At 43.6% G+C, this 21,567-nt stretch overlaps 1 protein-coding gene and 1 non-coding gene across 7 annotated transcripts in view; one reads left to right on the top strand and one right to left on the bottom strand.

Moving 5' to 3' along the window:
* Positions 1–21,567, bottom strand: part of RHBDD1 (rhomboid domain containing 1) — a 161,332-nt gene that overhangs the window by 13,082 nt on the left and 126,683 nt on the right. The window lies entirely within an intron of this gene.
* LOC119625525 (small nucleolar RNA SNORA48) lies at positions 16,762–16,894 on the top strand. Its single transcript, XR_005241718.2, has one exon. It is a non-coding gene; the product is annotated as a small nucleolar RNA SNORA48 (small nucleolar RNA).

Below are 21,567 nucleotides of genomic sequence, written 5' to 3'. Positions count from 1 at the left end.
ACCACAGAGGTGAAATGCCCTCATCACATATCAATGTGCTGTCAACATGACTTATCACTGGTGACATTAACCTTGAGCACTTAGATAAGTAGTGCTTTCACCAGGTTTCTCCACTTTGAATTGTTTCTTTTCTAAATGAGTTCCAAGGGAATAAAGCTTTGGCCTTTGCCACTAAGAGTTACCTGGATAAACTGGAAGAGGTGGGGGTGGGTATCTAAAGGTGGCTTTGTCACTCTGTCACCCCCTGCTTGGCCATGAGTAGGATACAGTGGTTTGGAATCATCCCTAACCTTGCTGGGTTCTGCACCCCTCATTCCAGATGAAGTGGGGTCTGCTAACGTTGGTACGGGTGTGTGAATCACCAGGAGGGCTGTTTAAGAAATAGCTGCTGATTGGGTGGGCTTGCCACAGAGCCCAGGCCGCTGTAGTTTTAATGAGCTCCCAGGTGACTCTGATGTACATCAGCCTTTGAGAACCACTGAGCTACAGCTCAGATTTTCTTGCAACTGAAAATATCCACGTGAGTTTCATTCTGGTATTTATATCTGCCAGCAGGTGGAACCAGAGGCCTATGACATTAAATCCACTGACAAAAACTAGGACAAATTCCAGTCAACAAAGCATTCCGCATTGTAAGCAGAATTAGGGTTATTTTGAAACAGATGGGCGCTACAGAGGCTGCTGTACTGAATATTATGGAGTTGTTTATTGTCTAGATGGCCTGAAACCCAGGAATTATTTGCCAGCATCTAGCAGTTTCTATGTCATATCAGAATTCTTCCAGAGCAGAGGAGACTGACAAGGCATTGGGAGAGATATAGATACAGATACGGATATGAATGCAGATAGTTTAACTATTTCTAATTGTGAATTTCCTCCTGCTATTGTGCATGCTGCCTTGTGTTAGTGAGTGCTTTGCAGGAATGATCCAGAGCCTCCTTAATATGCGAACTCCAAATCAGAGGAGATAAACAGACACAATCTATGGTAATAAGACAATCAATCCTGGATGAAGTAATACTCAAAATGATCTATGTTAGGCCTAACCAGGTGGTACTGGTTACTGGCTCACATTTTCACTCAAAACCCCCCTCCACTTGTACTTGTCCCCAGTCCTCCTCTTTGCTTCTGCCCCTCCTCCTCAGCCCCCACCCCAACCCCAGGAGAGCATCAGAAGGGCGGAAGTGAGATAAAAGGCCCATCTAGCTCCCATTCTGACTGTGCCTGATGCCTGGTTCAGAGTGCACACTGCTGTCTAAGCACACTCAGAACTTGGTTTGACTTGGGGGTTTTTCTGCCCTAGCACTGAGTGAATGTACAAGACCAGGGCTTATAAGGTGAGAATTCCATGAGTTCTAGGAATCTGCAAAAGTCTCCAGCACCAGTGGTTCCTTTCAGGAGAATATTTCTAATTCCTTAGCCTATGTCCCCAGGGAGTTAGCTGTTGCTGTTCTGCCTGGTATGCCTAGGCTCAGAGAGGTCACAAAGGCTGTCATGGACTCAACGTTTGTGTTCCCTCAAAATTCATACTTTGAAGTCCTAACCCTCAATGTGATGGTATGTGGAGGTGGGGCCTTTGGGAGGTAATTAGGTTTCCATGAGACATGAGGGTGGAGCCCCCGTGGTGGTATTGGTACCCTTATCAGGGAATGAAGAGGCCAGAGCTTGCACTCTCTGCCATGTGAGGTCACAGTGAGAAGGCAGCCATCTACAATCCAGGAACAGGGACCCCACTAGAACCTGATTATATTAGTACCTGGAACTTCTAGCCTCCAGAACTGTGAGAAATAAATTTTTGTCATCTAAACCACCCAGTCCATGGTGGTATTTTGTTAAGGCAGCCTAAACTCACTAAGACAGCATCTTTGAAGTTGGCAGCTTGGCAACTGGTAGTTCAGCAGGTGCTGGCTGTCACAGCTGCTGGGCAGGCCCCCAGTGATCAGAGGGGTGAACAGATGTGCTTTCTGGTGGAGAAGAAAGCACATCTTTCTTGGGACCCTGTCCTAAGTGGTGGCTTCATAATTGCCTGGGACAGCAGCTCCCTTCCCCCAAGGGACACAATGCCAGTTGCATGGCTCACCCTCCTACACGAGCAGGGGCAGTTCCTCCATTCACAAATGACAAGGTCCCCCACGCCATTGCATTTTGCCCAGGCGCTCAAATCTCCTGTTCAAATAAAGGTATAAAGAAGCATTTTTGATAACATTTAGACCTGTTTTGTTTTTTTCTCACTCCCTTCCACTTGAGTTTCAAACCACAGAGACGGCCCAATTTCCAGTCCTTCAAACCAAGGGTCAAGGGAATGTTTTCATTGACTTTTGAAATCAAAGACCATTTGAAATTAGCCAACATTTCCCTCAGAAACCTCAATCTTCTTAAAACACTCTTTAACCTTTGTACATGAAAAAAAGCACAAGTAAACATCGTTCCAAGCATTCAAGGAATAAGGAAAAAAAAAAAAAAAAAGACAAGCCAGTGGGAAAAGAACTTTGGAAAGGAAAAAAAAAGTTGGCAACTTCTGCTGAGAACAACCATCCCCGAGTGGTCAAGTTTAGGTCACACTGGACAACTACAGCAGATAACCACGTGTCTAGTAAAACAAGGCTGTTGGGCCTGGGAAAAGAAGTGGATTGAGGTGGCTGGCCCCCAGGGTGGGTGGCCTGACTGACTAGCAGCAAGTAAAGTGAACCACATAAGTGGCCCCAGGTCCCACACCTACCTAATACTTCCATGCCACATTCCCGCAGAAAACACAGCATTCTTCGAAGGGCTAAAGACTAGATGCTGGATCTAGAACAGTGATTCTCAAACCCACGTCGGGGAGCTTGGTGAGAGGCAGATTCTAGGGTTCTAATGGGAGATTCCAGATCAATGTCTGTTGGGGGACCCAGAAATGTGCATTTTTTAACATGCACCTCAAGTGAGCTGGATGTCCACATGCCCCACTTTGAGAAACTTTGATCACAGGAATGCCATACTATGTTCTGTGGTTATGTTTGTCTTTGACCATTTGCACTAGCATGGCATTTGGTTTTGTATAAGTAGGTTTTTGGTGACATTTACTATGAGTCAAAAACTATGGTAGTTTCCTAGGTTATGCTATGCTCAACCTTGGATGATGTAGATTTTAAAAGATACCAATGCAACCCAGCTATCTTGAAAAACACAACAAATACAATTGTTAGTTAAAATTCTATTAGTGATGACATTAGAGTAGAAGAAACTGGCCCAATGTCGCTCCCCCAGTCCTAGGAACAAAGGAATTCACCTCTGCATCCCTGGTGCCTGGTACATAGTGGGTGCATCATAAATGCTTGAGGAATGAATGAAGGAACAAGCTAACACACCATTAGGGCAAATTTCCATTTCTGGCCTCAGCCACTAAATAGCTCTCAAATCCTGAGACATAAATAGTGAGGAACAGGTGAGTGGGGACTATAAGCCCATAGACTTTGGCACACAATTCAGTCGATTTGTTTTCTCTATGAAATTCAAAAGATTTGCCTGGGCTCTGGGGTTCTGGACACATTAAAGAACATTCAGTAGCTAGAAATAGGCTGAGATATGAGATGTATTGCATCTATTTATGCTGAATGCTGTCTTAAATGTTTTAAAAGTTCAAATTATTTTTACTTTTCAAATACCACAAGCCTGATTGTACATAACTACAGGTCCAGAAATACCAATATCAATGCATAATTACAAAAACAATCCCTGACCTAGGAAATTGTCCCTGAGATTATTTGTGGTCTAGGAGAACACAGTGGTCCAAAGCCCTTATTAAAGCTGACAGCCACCTGGCATCCATCTTTTGCAGGTGGAACTAGAGGAAGACAAACTGCTCTGAGAAAAACCTGCAATTAGAGTGAGTCATGGCTGGTATCAAAGGTATCCAAATCATCAGGGGCAGGGCTGAGGGAATCACTGGGAACCTCCCAGCCCAACCCTACCACATGTGAGGCCTGTGGCTAGATGTGTGCTTGCTGGGCAAGAAAAGAAAAGAGGGCAGGGGGAAGTTGAAAATATGTGAAAGAGGAACGATGTACTCATCAAAAGTACGATAGCCATGAATTTTGAGAGGTAGCAGCTTGTGGTTTAGGAAACCAGGGTAGGCTTCTCCACAAAGGTCTAGATAACTTGGACCATGAGGGCGATGCGACCTTTATCCGTTTGGAGTGGATAAGCTCCATGAGATACGTGGCAGTGAGAAGCCATCTGGAGAAAGGCACAAACAACCAGGAGCCTTGCTCTCTGGACCCCAGAGCTGAGAAATTCTTATGTGGGTCAGTTAGCCAAGAATTGTGATGGCTGGGAAGCCAGTTTCTGTGATGTGAAAAACTGTCTGAGAAGTATGACGGTCATTTTAAAACCATGCTTGTTTCTGTATTTGATGGCATTTAACCCTGAGTCTAATTAACCACTTTTTGTGTGTTCTTTTAGGTCTGATTAACTCATTATCCCTCTCTCAAATCCTAATCTTGTGCCCCATTAGAGATTGTGTGTGTGTGTGTGTGTGCACGTGCACATGTGCATGAGTGCATGGATTTGTGTGTCTGCATGTGTTTGCATGAGTGTGTGCTTGTGTGTGTGTGCTAATAACCTATAGAGGCAGGGGGCAACTCTGTGACTGAAACCTAACATCTCTCTTTTTTTTTTTTTTTTGAAGTTCAATGAGCTTATTTATTTATTTATTTATTTATTATTATACTTTAAGTTCTAGGGTACATGTGCACAACGTGTGGTCTCATTACATAGGTATACATGTGCCATGCTGGCCCGCTGCACCCATCAACTCATTGTTTACATTAGGTATTTCTCCCAATGCCATCCCTCCCCACACCCCACACCCCCCACCCCATGACAGGCCTGGTGTATGATGTTCCCCACCCTGTGTCCAAGTGTTCTCACTGTTCAATTCCCACCTATGAATGAGAACATGTGGTGTTTGGTTTTCTGTCCCTGTGATAGTTTGCTCAGAATGATGGAAACCTAACATCTCTTACAAACAAGCCCATCCACTCTCAGGAAGGCCAAGGAGTGTCTCAGACTGGTTTTACATCCTTGAAATGGCCTGCCTCAGTCTCAAACTGAACATAATTAAACTTGGAAATTATTTTAAAATGGTCTCTGCTACGGAGAGATACTCAATAACAACAAAAATGAGTTATTTTACATGTCTATTAATAGACATTATTAATAAATTCTAGTAAAATAAAACTTATTTTATGAACAGAAAAAGAAAACCCCAGAACGAAATTTTTAAAATTTCAATCCCAAGTTAGGAACCTAGAATTAGGCTCATCTTGGATAACTGAAGATTTAGATATGGGAAGAGGAATATGTTGCTCTCTGAACTTCATTGGAAGTATCTAAATATGTGCTTTGGCCAGATAAAAAGCTAGCAGAGAAAGGACTATATGGTTTTAAGACAGGAGTCCTAAAGATTTAATCAAATGTGGACAGTAGACTGTGTATGAGATGCATCCAGGATGACATCATAAAAATCATGCATTTCCAGAACACGAGGGCTGTCTTCAAGATGGTAGATCTGACTTGCTCATGTCAGAGATGGGAAATGGAAGTCCAGAGAAGGTAAATGGTTTTGCTAAGAGCTAAGAGGCACAGAACCATACCCCAAATCTCCTGTTTTCTCTTCCAAGCATTTCATTCTGCTTCAAATCTCCCTTACCAAATGTGGAGTGGACATCAATGTCTTACAAAGCTGACCTTCTGCTACCTGGTTCTGGCGGGGAACGAGAGTAGGGCACGGGTCCTGAACCAGAAAGAGCTGAGGTTGAATACTGGCTTTGCCTCTTATTTTTTGCCCTAGGAGGAGTTACTTTACTCACTGATCCTCAATTTTCTTATCTGTAAAATCTAGCTTGTGGGTGTGTTCTGAGGACCAAATGAATTAAAGGATGTGAGCACCTGGGTCAAAGCAATGAAAGGTAAGTGGTGCTGACTGTTACACTAATGACCCCGTTTCTAGGCTGCCCTTCTCAGAAATGCCCCCACGATCCCTCTGGTTAGTCACACAAGCCCAGACCCTACAGTCTTCCTTGACACCTTCCTCTCCCACTCATCCGGCCCCCAAATTCAGTCCGTCGAAACTTGTCATTTTAACCTGAACATTGCCAAATTTGTCCATTCTTCTCTATCTGCCCTGTCACCAGCTCTGTTTGAGTCACCTGTATCATGGGCCTAGACCAGTGCCTGAACCGCTGTGATGGTTAATATAGGTGTGAACTAGACTGGCTTGACGGATGCCTAGATGGCTGGCGAAGCAGTGCTCCTGGGTGTTTCTGAAAGTTGCCAGAGGAGACTGACTGACATTCAAGTCAGGAGACTGGGAGAGGAAGACGCGCCCCAATGTGGGTGGGCACATCCAGTGGACTGCCAGTGTGGCTAGAACAGGGCAGATGGTAAAAGGGTACGCAGCCTGCTGAGTCTTCTTGCTTTTCCTCTCTCCCACTGTGTGGGATGCTTGCTTCCTCTCCTCCTGCCTTTGAATATGATGGGCCAGCCAAGTAAAAAGGGCTCCCAGAGAATCTCCAACTGACCTGTGCAATGGGAAGATGGGGTGGGGCCTCGGGAAGTTCGAGCCATTTGCAGGGGGAGGAGCCTGGCCCCTCCTGTTCCTGGGTGGTGACCTGGGATTCAGTTGGTGAGATGGGGGCCTGTTAACAGGAACCGCTCTTGCTTTGCTGAGTGTTTTCCTTTTCTCACCCAATAAATTCTGCTTTTCTCACCTTTCTGTGTGTCCACAAGCCTTATCTTTCCTGGTTGTGTGACAAGAACCCAGGTTTTAGCTGAACTGAGGAGAAAGTCATACAACAATGAGACTGCAGTTTCTTCAGCCTTTGGACACTGGGACTTTCAGCAGTGGCCTCCTGGGCGCTCTTGGGCCTTGGGCCTCAGACTGAGGGCTGCGCTGCGGGTTTCCCTGGTTTTGAGGCTTTTGGACTGGGACTGAGCCACACTAATGGCTTCTCTCTTTCGCCAGCCTGCAGATGGCCTATCATAGGACTTTGCTTGTAATCACTTAGCTGATTCTCCACAATAAACTCCGTTTTATACATACCTGTATCCTATTGGTTCTGTTCCTCTGAAGAACTCTAACACAACCCTAAACCATTTCCCCACACTTGCTCCTGTCTTCCTACCAGCCGTTCTTCACACAGTAGCCGGGAGAGCTTTTCAAAAACAAACATCTCATCCACTTTACTCTTGGCTTTTATTTTACAGCAAAAATAAAAAATCTTACTCTGCCCAGTAAGTGCAGGGCGTGGCCACGAGCTGCCTCTCCAGCTCCCTTGGGTCCCACTCTCCTCTCAACTCCACTTGCCCCACCCCGCTTCTCCTTGCTTCATGTCCTCCGGTTCTTGGCTCAAACACAGCTTCTCCAGGAAAGTGACTGTGTCCTCTGATCACCCCCAATGAGGGTTCTTTGCCTGAAGCTCTCATAGGATCCCTTCTCTTCAAAGCACATGATGCCACGGTTAGTGATGATCGTGAATCTAATCATTTTGACAGTGTGCATTCTCACTGGGTAGTGAGCTCCATGGGGGCAAGGACAGTGAGGGTTTGTGTCCACATTCTATCCCTGGGGATGAACAAATAAATGAACAAATGCAGGAATGGAAGGAGGTGTTGAGTGCTAAGCACTGCCTTCATTATACAGATGTAAAGACTGAGGCTCGAGGTAGGTGCGCAGTTTCTTGAGGTCTCATGCCAGAAAATGGTATGGTCCATATGTCCAGGGGTCAGACGCAAGCCCAGTGCTCTTCGTATACCACCAGTTTGCTTTGGATACCGGTACACACATCTTTCCCTGTACCATCCAACCTTTCTTTACTCCAACTAGTGGCTTAGCAAAAAATTAGAGATTTTTAATGGGGTACTAGCAGGCTATAGGAAGGGTTGTACTTGGTACATGGAGAAAAAAAAGTGCAAATTGAATGTTTGAATTAAAAAAAAAAAGATGACCACAAAAAGGCACAAAGTGCGTTGCTGTTTAGACCAAGTGTAACAGTGTTCTAGAATTGCTTCTATGGATCTGAAGACAGATTAAGGGCAAGTGATTTGGCAAAAGGCCTAGACCTGTTTTCAGATAATTATCTCAGAGTAGAAAAAAATAAGGGCAGTACAAGCTCCAGTGAGGACACTACACCAACATGATGGATCTAAATGGAACACACTTCTATGAGTCATTTATAGCTTTAAATACTATAGAGAAAAGAATGCATAAAACATGTCCAAACAGCCTCTTTTTGATGTGGTGAACTCTTTTAAAACCGCATTGTTCAAACTTACGTTAAAATGCAAACTCCTCCTGTTTACAATGGTACTATTGGAGGAACTCAATATAAAAGTACAACTGTTACATTTCAAAGACAAGACTTACAACCTTAGAACAACAGGGCAATTCCCAGTGTGAACTTATGAGCTGCTAAACCTCAAAAGATTTCTTCAATTAGCAATGAAGACTCTTGACATATATGCAGCCTGATATAGGGGCTGCTCTTTATATAATTTGGGGTGTATCAGAACTTTTCCTTACTTTTATTTACCTCGGATGACAACTATTATGCTTCTCCCTGTGCAGCATTGGATCCTGCTAATTACGCTACAGGGCCAGGATGGTGTTTCACAGTTCACCATCGCTCCTGGGGCAGGCTACAAATTATACATAATGCACTGCATTGTAATTGCTGCATTGTGAACTTCGCTCGCCTTTCCAACACAAAATACCAACATCTGAGTTGTTTTATTATAAAAAACCATAAGGGATTCTTTTGGATTATAAACATCTGAAGACATAACATTCTCATGAATTCCAGCCGGCTATTTTGGACACTCAGTGGGGCAGACAAGACTGAAAAGCAAAGCAAATACACTTCATATTCGTGTTTACAGAAAAAAAGGAGGCAGCAGTCATGAAGGCAAGACTGTGTTAAATGCAAAACTAAAGGGAGGGGGAGCTTGCTGAAGGGGAGACACAAACTGAACTGGGAAACCAGAGATGCCAGACATCCAGTGATGCTCCTTGACTTCTCTGGGCCTCAAGTTCCTCATTTCCAAAACAAAGGCATAGAAACAAATGACCACAAAGATCCCTTTTCACATGAAGACAGGCACTCAGGAGAGCAGTGGCTTGTTTCTGAGTCCCACTTGTGGGGCTAGCCTTATCCCAGCCTGAAGGGTAAACCAGGAACCCGAGTCTTGTGCCAGATAAGAGGCCTCTGCCATCTACCCTGTTTGTTTGGGGTCTCTAAGAAAAAGATGATGGCTCTTTCAATGGGAAGAGGGGATCAACATAAATGAAGCCTCAGTTTTATATATAAAATGCTGCCAAGTGGGGAAAAATATCAGAGCAGTATGGTGGTCACTGAAATTTATCACTGCCCTTGTGCCCCAGGGCCAAGAGGCCTCACTCCAGACACCTACTCGATAGGCCCAAGTCATAGTACCTTGTGCCTACAGCACTTACAAGCCATACCCAGGCCCCCGGTAAGCCTCCTCTCAAAATAAGACAATAGCCTGATGTGTCAAATTAGACTGGGGTCTCTTCTCTTCCTCTAGACAAGCTTAAGGTAGCGGCAGCACTGCACAGAACTGTGTGCGTTCTTCATCAGTGTGCGGTGGTGAGTCTCCTACACAGTGAACATGGGATGGTCAAAGAAGAGGAAGGCAGGGACAGATTTCGAGGTAAGGAGGTGTGGGTAAAGCTCACACATTTTGATAATTTACAATAAATTGTTACTATATTGGGATACTGGGATACTGCTCCTTTGATGTTGCTGCCTGTCAAAGCAGCTGAAGCAGACATCTCGACTTGGACTTGGGAAGTCATTGACTAGGCATCCTCATTTCTCTTTGTCTAGTGGTGTCTCTGGGGGGGTGGGCATATCCAAGATCTAGTATGACCAGAGGACACGGACAAGGTGACAGAGGACTTAAGTGACAATGGACAACAGCTCCACACCTGGACTGCCCCAGAAGCCCTGCTTGGCTGCTAAGTTCGGGTTGGCCTTGAGGGAAGAGCAGGCTGTGCTCTCACACCTTCCAAGTGTCCCTGGTACCCAAAACTTGGGGCTTTGCACCTCTGCTCCAATCCATACTGCACATAGTCTCCAAACCAAACAGTCAGGACTTGTGACCAGACAGGCCCTGTTATGCTAATGGAGGCAGGAGACCTATTTTCAACTGGAACCATGAGTGTGACTGTCCCCCAGATCTAGATACAGAACACAACACCATGGGGCCATTTATATTACTCCTGCAGTCAAATGCACTCAATCAGATCCCTCAGAGGGACAAGGTAACCTTGCTTGCTATCTATTGGCGACAATGAAATCTTGCTTCTGTGTATTATCTCTTTTCAAATATTTCCTAAATAGTACGTAGTTCCTAAGCATCATCATAACTTTTAATATGTCAGTACACAAGGCAATACTTAAGGAGTTTATGTATAGATCATTGTCGAAAATTCCAAGCCTAACAGATTTTAGAGTTCCTTCTTCATGTAGAAATAAATGCATTTCCCTGCATTGGACAATAGTTTGACACCATCTTTAAATCCAAGCAGATTCCCCTGTTATGTACCAAACTCCCCCTTTCATTAGGAGGACTGACAAGGTTTTCTATCATCTGAATAGGACTGGCCTGGCTTCTGGGTGGCCCCGGCGGGGAAATGAGAAAGAATGAGGAAAATCAAGAAGTTGCTCCCTCTAGGAGCCGGGCCCTCCCTCACCCCATGGCCATTCTGAGGAAAGCAAACTGTCATTGAGTTCGGACCTCCCTCACCTCCAACTTTATCGAGGTCTAATTGACAAATAAAATTGTATAAGGTATACAACATGATGATTTTATAGATGTATTTATAGGTGTGTCTGTGTGTGTGTGTGTGTGCGTGTGTAGTCAAATGAGTACCACAATCAAGTTAGTTACCTCAGGGGCATCGATTCCACGTTTTCTACATGGTCCTGTTATGAAGACTTTCTCTTTATTCTCATTTATCATTCTGGGGCACCATATTAAATCCTGGGAGGCCCTAGGAGAACTCAGATCTGAAAGATTTTATGTTAGAAATGGAACTGCCAACTAACTGGAAGGAGGAGCTGGTGGTTTTAAAAACATAATTTTCTTGCTACCCACTAAGAGTCCCAGTTCTCTCCATGTACCAAGGAGTCACTGCTGCAGGTTCACGTGTGGCCATCAGAGCAGTGGAACTAGGTCTTTGTCTGTGCCACAGGAGCACGGCCTGGAAGGGATACATGGCCTGAAAATGGTAATGGGGGCACCAAGATCTCCAGGATGTGCCTGAGCCATGCACTGGCAAGGTACCTGAAAAGAGTGATCTCCAATTATACAATGACACCAGGAGCACTGTACGGTTCACGACTCTCAGGCTGCAGTGGGTATCCACCCTGCTCTTGGGTGCGGGACACTAAAGAGGATCCTAGTGCCTGGAAATCTATGCAAATCACTTCCACGGGTACATTTCCATTTATTTTACAGCCAAACCAGAAGAATCTAATAACTAGATGCCTCTTTTGTACATCCTTGTTCAATGAAAAAGTGACTCTAAAGAAGTTAATACCTTGACACTCAGGACTCAAAAAGGCAACACCCATACAATACTCTGGGCTCAAGTCCCTCTTCAGCAGAACCTCCCCACATTCTATGCACAGGGCAGAGAAGACTCAGAATGCTAATTATTTCCTTGAAGTGTTACACCAAGTGCTATGTAAAAAGGAATCGCAGGTGAGACAAATGCTGGCCAACTGTCAAGGCCTGTGAAACTGGGTAAGGAGGCAAGCATGTGGAAAGGCGGTGAGGGGCTCTGGGCCTCTTCGCCACAAAACCCTCAAGCTCATTGCAGAGAGGCAGCCACTCTGCAACCAAAGAGCCCAAGTGAACGAAAAGGAGACTCTCAGGGGTGGGCAGCTAGGAGGATGAACAGGCAGAATTATCATTCTAACACAGAGTAGCCTTATTCATGGGCTCTGGAGTTGCTCTAACTCTCACAGGAATGCTGCAAGAAAGATATGATCTACTTCACTTCTGCTAGTGAAGGAGGCAGGTCAAGGCCCCTCTCATCTGGTTTTCACTTGCTCAGACAATAACAATGATAACAAAATGCTTGCTGCTTCCAAGAATGAACATCTCCGTCTGTTTACTCTTGATCTAACTTACCTTTGTCTCTGGAAGAAAACAATTCAAATATAAAATGTTAGAGAGGTCCTTGCTGAAGGGGACTAGGCAGGAAAGAGAGTGAATATTACATCTAGGAATCATTTTATAAACTACCCCTAAGGCATAGAGCTTTGCTCTTGATCAGTAAGCACCAGTCTTAGAATGGGGGCAGTTGGGTAAATGGCAAAGCAAATGAGGAAGCAGAGTGGAAAGGGGAATAGTCAAATACCCACTTCCCAACTTTCTCAGACAATGAGGCCAGACATGTCCCCCAGGTACCCATTTTGTGGTCACCAGCATCTCTAGCACAGGAAAATGTCCTACACAATATTTTGAGTAATTATTTCCTGGACTTGATGCCAGGCAAATCTCATTCTTTCTCTGGGGAGGATATACTTTGGGATTCCTGCTACAAATTAAATGGTTTGGATGAGTTTAGAAGAAGATCATTTAAGGACAATCAACACTATAGAGTTTTGTGTACACACACACACACACACAAACTGCAAAAAGCAAATACTGAAAGTGAACAAGAACCCTGAGGCTGAAGTCCAGGGAGGAACTTTTGTGAGGAAGGATGGCAGCCAGAGGGCACAACCCAAACTCAGGTAGGGGTCTGAATCTCTACTCTGAAATCCAGGCCTAAACGTAAAACGTAAATATAGAAAATCATATAGCAATGGGGGGAACCTAAAGGTTTGCATGCCTTTTTTTTTTTTTTTTTTTGCTACAGGCTTCCTTCCTTTCTTTAACTTTAGTTGATAAATGGAGGGATTTGGTCTTCTGAATACACATGGTAACTTGTGAACCTACCTATAACCCAACCAAAAACTGACAAAAACCAAAACATTTCAAACAGACTTCATGAAAGGCACCCTCGAAGACCAAGAGCCTGGCCAAGTGTGAGCAGAGAGTCCCTGGACTCAAGAGATAGTCTGTGCTGCTCACTGTCAGGTCACTATCACAGGTGTCCAGTCATTATTTGCTGAATGACTGACTCAAAAACTCCATAGATGGAGGGCAAGTTCCACCATTTCCAGCTCCTGCCTTGACCCAGAAACTCGGCCCATGAAGCAGCACTGCAGGGTTTTGAGTGTGGCCCACATCTGCCCTGGTGCCATCTAGTGACCCTGGAAGTCCAGATGAACTGGGTGGAGCAGCCTTCCCAGGCCCACTCATAGGGGCAGACCCCTTTTTCCAGGCAGCATAGCAGGGCTGAGAAAGAAGACGATGGCTTTGCTCTTTAGGTAATCCCCATCTCTCTCTTCCCTCCTCTCATTTAGCACCTTTGTGTTTCTTTCTCAAGAAGTGGGCTTTTTCCATCAATGATTGACTGGATAAAGAAAATGTGGCACATACACACAATGGAATACTATGCAGCCATAGAAAAGAATGAGATCATGTCCTTTGCAGGAACATAGATGAAGCTGGAAGCCATCATCCTCAGCAAAGTAACACAGGAACAGAAAACCAAACACCACGTGTTCTCACTCGTAAGTGGGAGTTAAACAATGAGAACACATGGACACAGGGAGGGGAAGAGCACACACCAGGGACTGTTGGGTGTTAGGGGGCAAGAGGATGGAGAGCATTAGGACAAAGACCTAATGCACGTGGGGCTTAAAACCTAAAGGACAGGCTGACAGGTGCAGCAAACCACCACGGCACATGTGTACCTAGGTAACAAACCTGCATGTTCTGCACATGTATCCAAGAATTTAAAGTAAAACTAAAAAAAAAAAAAGAGGTGGACTTTTGCTTTCTCTCTAGTTTTCTGTCATGTTCAATCAGTTCCTTTCCACCAAATTCTAGAGCTTTGAAGAAAGGCCACAAAAATCCACCTTTGGATTAAAAAAAAAAAAAAAAAAATCACATCTCACCAAAACACACAAATCACATGACAGATAACTTAGAGCAAACGTCTAGTCTTCTAAAGAAAACAAACCAAAAGAAACAACAGGCAAAAAAGCACCTCTCTGTTTTGTCAAGAAACTTGTCTGAATATTTGAATATTAGTAGCCACATTTATCCCATATTTGCAAGGCAAAAAACTAAACTATAGCAACTAAACAGAGAGAAAAGAATGGAGTATGATCTGAAAGTGGCTACTGCTGCTTCATGAAGCTATCAAAAGTCAAATAACCTGGTAGTCTATTCTTTCTCATGCCTTAGCTGTAACAGAGAAGAAAACTGGCTTGGAACAAAACAATGAGAAATGAGGAGGAATACACTTTGATACACAGCTTGAAGATGCTCGTTCTGCTTCACTGTGACGGCAGTGCAAAGGAAATGAGCCCGCAAAGGGTTCAGATGTCCTGATGTCCTTCGACACCAGACTTCGCCGCTTACTGGTACTTCACTTATTTGTTACTTCTATTCCTTCTCTCACTCACTCGCACATTCACCAACAAGTATTAAGCACCTGCCTCGGTTCTGCCACAGGTGTGAGGAGGAAAACAGGAGTGAATGAGAACAAGAGGCGGCTTCAGCCACTGTAGGGACAGCACTCAGGGAGGGTGAGTTTTTTAAAGGCCCATGAAAATGTTCCAGACCTCAAAATAATTAGTTGGCTCCAAAATGATAAAAGAAACTATAAAATTAGAAGTAATACACATTTAATTAAGTGTCTATGAAATATACCATCTCAACTATTTACAACTCGACTCACATATATGATGATATATATTATACACGGGATCTGTGGGACAGATACGAGATTGCATACGTTTTAATACACTTGAAATGACATGGGGCAGAGCTTTCAAAAGTAAAAGTCCACGAAGGTCCTCAAATGTTCCCACATGATGGGCAGGACATCCCTCCTCTCCGAGGCACACACCAGCTGCCAAGATCACCTTGTGAAATCCTGAAGAAAGTCGCATCCCTGAGCCTCAGTTTCCTTACGGAAACAAAATAAAACCATGGTCGTCCGGGCAGTTTTGAGAACCAAATAAAAAAAGTACACTGGAAAGTATTTCATAGGCTGGCAGAGATGAAAAGAAAAAGTGTTAACTCCTTACATCTTTATTCCGCCAAGTGGTGAATGCCTCTTGCTATGTTTGATGCTACACACCTGCTGCCCGAGCAGGCACTCAGAAGGGAAACGGATCTCTACACTGCCTAAAAATAAGGCAGCTTCCGTGCCCTCTGGCAGCCAACAGATGTTCACGATGGACAAATTCACACACAAACCAGGATGCTTCGTGTACAGATAAAACTTGGTCCATATCATGAGACTCCAAACAGACAAAGGTTAAAAAGGGGAGCTGGGGGGGAAGCTTATTTTAGTAAAAAATGAAACCGTTTTTCAATTAGTTTCAGTTCTAAGCAGACACCATCTTCTTCTATTTGCCCTAAAAATGAGAAGCTGGAGAAATGCTCCTCGATTCAGTTTTATTTCTCTCTTTTGCTGACACTTTGAGAAACACCTTAATTCTCCCGGCTAGCAACAACAGTAGGTAAAAGGGGAAAATACATTCCATTCTGGAAAGAAAGGATCACACAGCACAGCACAGAAATATATCCTAGGAGGTCATGTGATTTTATTTGTCACTTTTCTCTTTTCCCTTTTCATCTCATGGACAACCATTTGGGGAATGGGGTGGGAGAGGGCTGGGGTGATGATGTGACCAGGTTAAAAGTGGCCCAGGACATAAAATACAAAAATGAAGAGGGGGAACAGTTATAAACTTCTGAAAATAGAAACTGACTGCCTCAAATGTGTTACTCCGGTACACCAGACCCTCCTTCTGAGTTCAAGATTCCCTTTGTGCCTCACCACAGGATGTGTTAAGATGATATACAGTGTGTTTAAATAAAACAAGAAAACAAACCAAGAAAAATTTAGCATTATGAAGAATGAGCGTCTACTAAAAATACTCTAAAATGACTTCAAACATGAAATCACATTTAAAACATAACTTTTTAATGACTTAGGCATAAGTGACTCAGGAACATATGGATTAAATTTCCTTCAAAATGCAAATGGCTTTAACAACTGGGGGAGACTTGTTTGGTTTGTAGGACACCGCTCTGAAAAGAAAAGAAGTCTGTCAAACGGTACTCATGTTAGCATCATTTTCTGATGTTTTCTTTGGTGACGGAGTCAATTGGCCATAGTGGCCATTACCTAAGAAAGTTGGAACAGCTTCCTTGGACTTAGTTTAACTCCCTTTCCCTATTTAGGCAAAGTATTCAACACGTTTATAATAAATGACTCTCCCTCACCCCTAATATCTCAAGCATCAAAAACAGGTCTACTTCTGTTTTTAAAAAAAAAAAAAAAAAAAAAAGGCTGAGCCGTCTTAGCCCAGAGCAAATGGCTATTGCCTCTTTGTGACAGTTGGGCACAGACTTATATACAGGAATGTTTTTCATTCTTTTAGCCCATTAGGAACTAAGGTCAAGAGACTGTCACTTTTTGTTTCTTAAAAACACAAATTTTAGACAAAACCTGCAACAATCAGGCTCTGTGTTACCTGCCAAGCCTTTGGTTTTTATCACACCAAACTCACACTCTCACCAATGCTACTGTCGCCACCACCGTGACTACAAAACACCTCAGGGTTCTGATGCGGGAAGAGCAGCTTCTAGTTGGTGGTGCCCATCTCACATCAGCCAGAGACAAAGCAACCCCTTGTTTATCCCTGCCTGACTTTTGGCCCGTGTCTATGCCTGGTCCAAGCCGGGCCTGGTCCAAGCCGGGAGGGAGGGAGGGAGGGAGGGAGGGAAGGAGGGAAGGAGGGAAGGAGGGAAGGAGGGAAGGAAGGAAGGAAGGAAGGAAGGAAGGAAGGAAGGAAGGAAGGAAGGAAGGAAGGAAGGAAGGAAGGAAGGAAGGAAGGAAATCCCTTAGCAATCATAGTGTTTACTACTGTTTCCAAAAGGCACCCTCAAATACCATTTCCTTCCATCTTGGAGGACAGTTATGACAAGTACTGAACCCACTTCTTAGATGAGGAAATTGAGAGCTGAGGTTCAGGGAAAAGCCACATAGCAACAAATAGCCATTCTGCAAACACTGATTATACTTTCATGCCTTGGCTTCTTTTATTGTTTCCGTTGGTTAATTTTTAATAGTCACCCCCTCTAGAAGGTCAACCACCCCACTTAAAAATGCCCCGTTTTCAAGGGTCAGAACAAATGCCACGGTTCAGAGAAAGTGCTCAAACATTCAATCTCCAAGTGCGATGCTCTTGTTTGTGTGTCAAGGGGGGGGGTTAGGCTATCATCTCAGGTTATTCAATTAAACACTAATCAGAGTGCTGCTGTGACGGTATCTGGTAGATGTGATTAAAGTCCATAATCAGCTGACTTTAAGGGAGATTATTTTAGATAATGTGGATGAGCCTGATTCAATTGGTTAAAAGGCTTTAAGAGCAGAGCTGAAACTTCGCTGAAGAAGAAGAAATTCTGCTTGTGGACTGCAGCTTCAGCCACGCGCCTGAGAGTTCCTGCTCACTCTTCTGGACGGCCTGCCCTACAGATTTTGGACTTGCCTGCTCAGCCTCTACAATCGCGTAAGCACTTCCTTGCAATAATAGCTCTTAATATATGTCTCCACTGGTTTTGTCTCCTGGTTGAACCTTAACTGATAAACCAGGTAATATCCCCTCTGTGTTCCTACAGTTTATACAACTCTTACATCATTTCCAACTTATTGCTGGTACTGTAACTTCTTTGTAGGTAGGCTCATGTCTCCTATCTTTGTAAACCACAGAGCACTAAATATGTGCTGCAAGAATTAAATTATGTTATGCAAGAGCCCGACAGAGGGTGCTTCACCTTCCTGTGAGATAAGTAAAACTCATACAAAATGTGCATGAAGAGATATAAGTAGCCAAAGAGCCTCATGGCCTTAGAAGTAATTTTACTGAAGAAATATTACTGTCACCTACCAACAGGTTACAGAGTTTCCCTTCATTGTACAGGACAGTCCTATGCATGCAGGGTATTTAACATTTCTGGGTCCCCGGCACTGAATGAAAATTATATCCCCTTTACCCTGACTCCTATCATTTCAACAACCTAAAAGACCTCTCACACACAAGTTTGCAAATGCCTGTTGGGGGTGTGGACACACTACGCCCTTCTCTAGCTAAGAATTACCTTCTTTCCACTATAACAATTAAAATGTATCAAGCTACAGAGAGAAAAATTACTACAACAATGACTTCTACAACGAGTTGTAGAATTACGGATCAGAAAAGTGGAATTCCACTAATAGATTATCATGAAGGCCAAAAAGCCCTCACATGCATAAAGTTAGAGGTGGGATAAGAATTCTCAACTTCAGATATTTTATTCAGGCTAATTTATATAATCTCTTTATTAATTCAACAAGTACTTAACGGTCCTCCTATGAGCCAGACGCAGTTTGTTACCAGATCATGGGAAAAAAGCTAGGAAGATTTTCATCAAGTATGGAGGGTACACTTGGGATATCCTGACTTGAAATATTTGTTATGTGGGATTTACACAATTTACTCTTGGGAACTGAAGCCACCTCACAAAGAGTTGGTCCATTTTCTATAACAGATCTCAGGTGATATAGATCTGCATCACAGCATCATCAGGGAATCTGTTAGAAAAACAAATGCTCAGACCCAATCCCAGAACAACTAAATCAGGAATTCTGAGAGTGGGATCCAGCAATGGTTCTCAAATTTTAGTGTACAACAGAATCACACCTGCAGAGCTTATTGAAACACAGAATCCTGCATCTCACACCCACAGCTTTTGGTGCAGATCTCCCATGCTCCACAACCCACCCCACTCCCATTTCTACAAAAAAAAAAAAAAAAAATTAAAAAGGATGTGGTGGCCTATGCCTGTAGTCTCGGCTGGCTATTCACAAGGTTGAGGTGAGGGGATTGCTTGAGCCCAGGAGTTTGAGGCCACTGTCCAAAAATGTGCATTTCTAACAAGCTTCCAGGCAACACTTTTAGAACCAGTGCTCTAGATCTGCACTGATACAATGGCCACCAGGCACACACAGCTATTTAAATTTATATGAATTAAAATTATGTATAGCTGAAAACTCAATTCCTCAGTTGCACTAAGTTGTACTTATTTCTACATCCTCACCTCCTACTATCCATTTGTAAATACATTCTACATGCTCAGCACTTGTGGCTAGTGGCTACCATATTGGACAATGAAAACACAGAGCACGTCCGTTACTGCAGATACTTCTACTGAACAGTGTTGCTTTCGGGCTACTGAGGAGGCCCCTAGAAGAATCCCTTCTATCTAGTTAGGTGCCGTAGGCAGAGAAAACTGATACCAAGGACGAGCCTTACGGTGAAGAGTGCAAGGACAGACGGCCCAAATTGCAGGCATTGCTTGTGGTTGACCTGCTTCTCACCTGGGGAACTCTCCACAGCTCCAAGATGAGTAGCATCAAGGATCTATTTATTTAACACTAGTTAACTACTCTCCTAAATAATGCTGGAAAAGCTAGCAATTTATTGAGACAATCATATGGTTTTTGTTTTATGTGGCGAATCACATTTATTGATTTGCATATATTGAACCAACCTTATATCCCAGGAATGATGCCTACTTGATTATGGTAAATTAACTTTTTGATGTGCTGCTATATTAAGTTTGCTAGTATTTTGTTGAGGATTTTTGTGTCTACGTTTATCAGTGATATTGGCCCGTGGTTTTTTTCATTGTGTCTTTGCCATAAACTTCGTGCTTTTTCAAGCAGTTGCGGTTCTCCTGTCTAGCCCGCTGCCTCTAGACTATGCTGTAAGTCCTCTCAATAAACTCTATGTCTTGTTCACTGGCTCTGGGTCTCTTCCGTAGCCTCTCAAACATGGTGCTGTCCCTAAAAGTCAACAGGGGTCCAGGATGATGGCACATGGAGCTCTACTGAGTCTCTCAATGTATACGACTCCAAGACTGAACTCTAATTCCTGTAAACCTGAACTACTTCCAACTTTCCAGCAGTTTTGGCCAAAAACCTTAGTCATTCTTCACTTCTCTCTCTCACAATTGCAAGCATTCTGTCAAAAAACCCTTTTATTTTACCTGCAAAATGTGTCCAGAAGCTGACCTCTTTATACCTCCTCCACAGCTACTACCTAAGTGCAGCCGAGTCCTCTCTTGCCTGGATTACTGCAATGGACTCCTAACTGGTCTTCCGCTTTTACCCTTGCTGCTTCTATCAGTTTCCTAGGGTTGCTATAACAAATTATTGCAAACTGAGTTCCTTAAAACAACAGAAATTTATTCTCTTGTAGTTTGGGAAGCCAGAAGTCTGATATCAAGGTTGTTGGCAGGGTTGGTTCCTTCCGGAGGCTCTGCGGGAGAACCCATTCCATGCCTCTAGCCTTGGGTGATGCTGGCCATCCTTGGTGTTCCCTGGCTTGTGACTGCTCTCCAATCTGTCTTCACATGGCTCATTCATCTGTGTCTGCTTTCTCCATTTCTGTCTCTTATCAGGACACCTGTCCCTAACCCAGGATGGTCTCATCTTGAGATCCTTACCTTAATTACCTGCAAAGAGCCTTATTTCAAATGAGGTCATACTTACAGGTTCTGGGTTGTCATATCTTTCGGAGGATAGCACTCAGCCCACTATGCTGCTCTGTAATTATTCTCAATACAGCAGCCACAGCGATCTTTCTAAGTTGAATTAGATTATGTTACTCCTTTGTGCAAAACCCTCTAATGGGTCCATCTCATTCAGGGAAAAATCAGAGTCCTAGACGGCCTACAAGGCCCTGTGTGACCTGGTTCTTATTTCTACATCCTTACCTTCTACTATTTGTTTGTAAAGAACAGTGGTTCTCACTAATGGATGTAAAAAGAAGTGAAAGGTTTTGAGATGTATCTTGAGTTACCATCAAAAAGGCTTGGTTACTCACTATGTCCAAAAGGCCACACTTGGAAAGGAATGAGCTGCACAGGTATAAAAGAATTATAAATTCAGTTTGTACATGATGCATCTGAGATGTCCTTGAGTACATTTATATGTAATTTTAGAAGCTCAGAAAGAAAACTGGGCTGAAGAGATAAATTTGGAAGTTGCCAGCATATAAATAGCAACTAAAGCCTTGGGAGAAGAAAAGAAGACCTAGAATTAAGTCATTAGGGAGGCTGATATTCAAAGGTAAAGTGGAGGTGGGTGGGCCTGCAAAGAAGACCCAGGAAAGAGACCAGACCATAGCGGGAAAGCCAGGAAAGTGTGACACTGGGAAAACAAGAAAGAAAAAAAGGAATGGTTTCAAGGAAGGAGTAGTTAACTATGTTAAGTAAATTTGGGGAAGGAAAGTGACTCCAGGCCTTAGCGACATAGAAGGTGCAGGGGAACTTAGCTAGAACTGTTTCATTGGAATAATGGGAGTAGCAACATGATTGTAG

This window comes from Chlorocebus sabaeus, chromosome 10 (genome assembly GCF_047675955.1).
Source record: "Chlorocebus sabaeus isolate Y175 chromosome 10, mChlSab1.0.hap1, whole genome shotgun sequence".
In the NCBI taxonomy this organism is placed as follows: Eukaryota; Metazoa; Chordata; class Mammalia; order Primates; family Cercopithecidae; genus Chlorocebus; species Chlorocebus sabaeus.
This window is presented reverse-complemented; position numbering and strand designations above follow the sequence as displayed.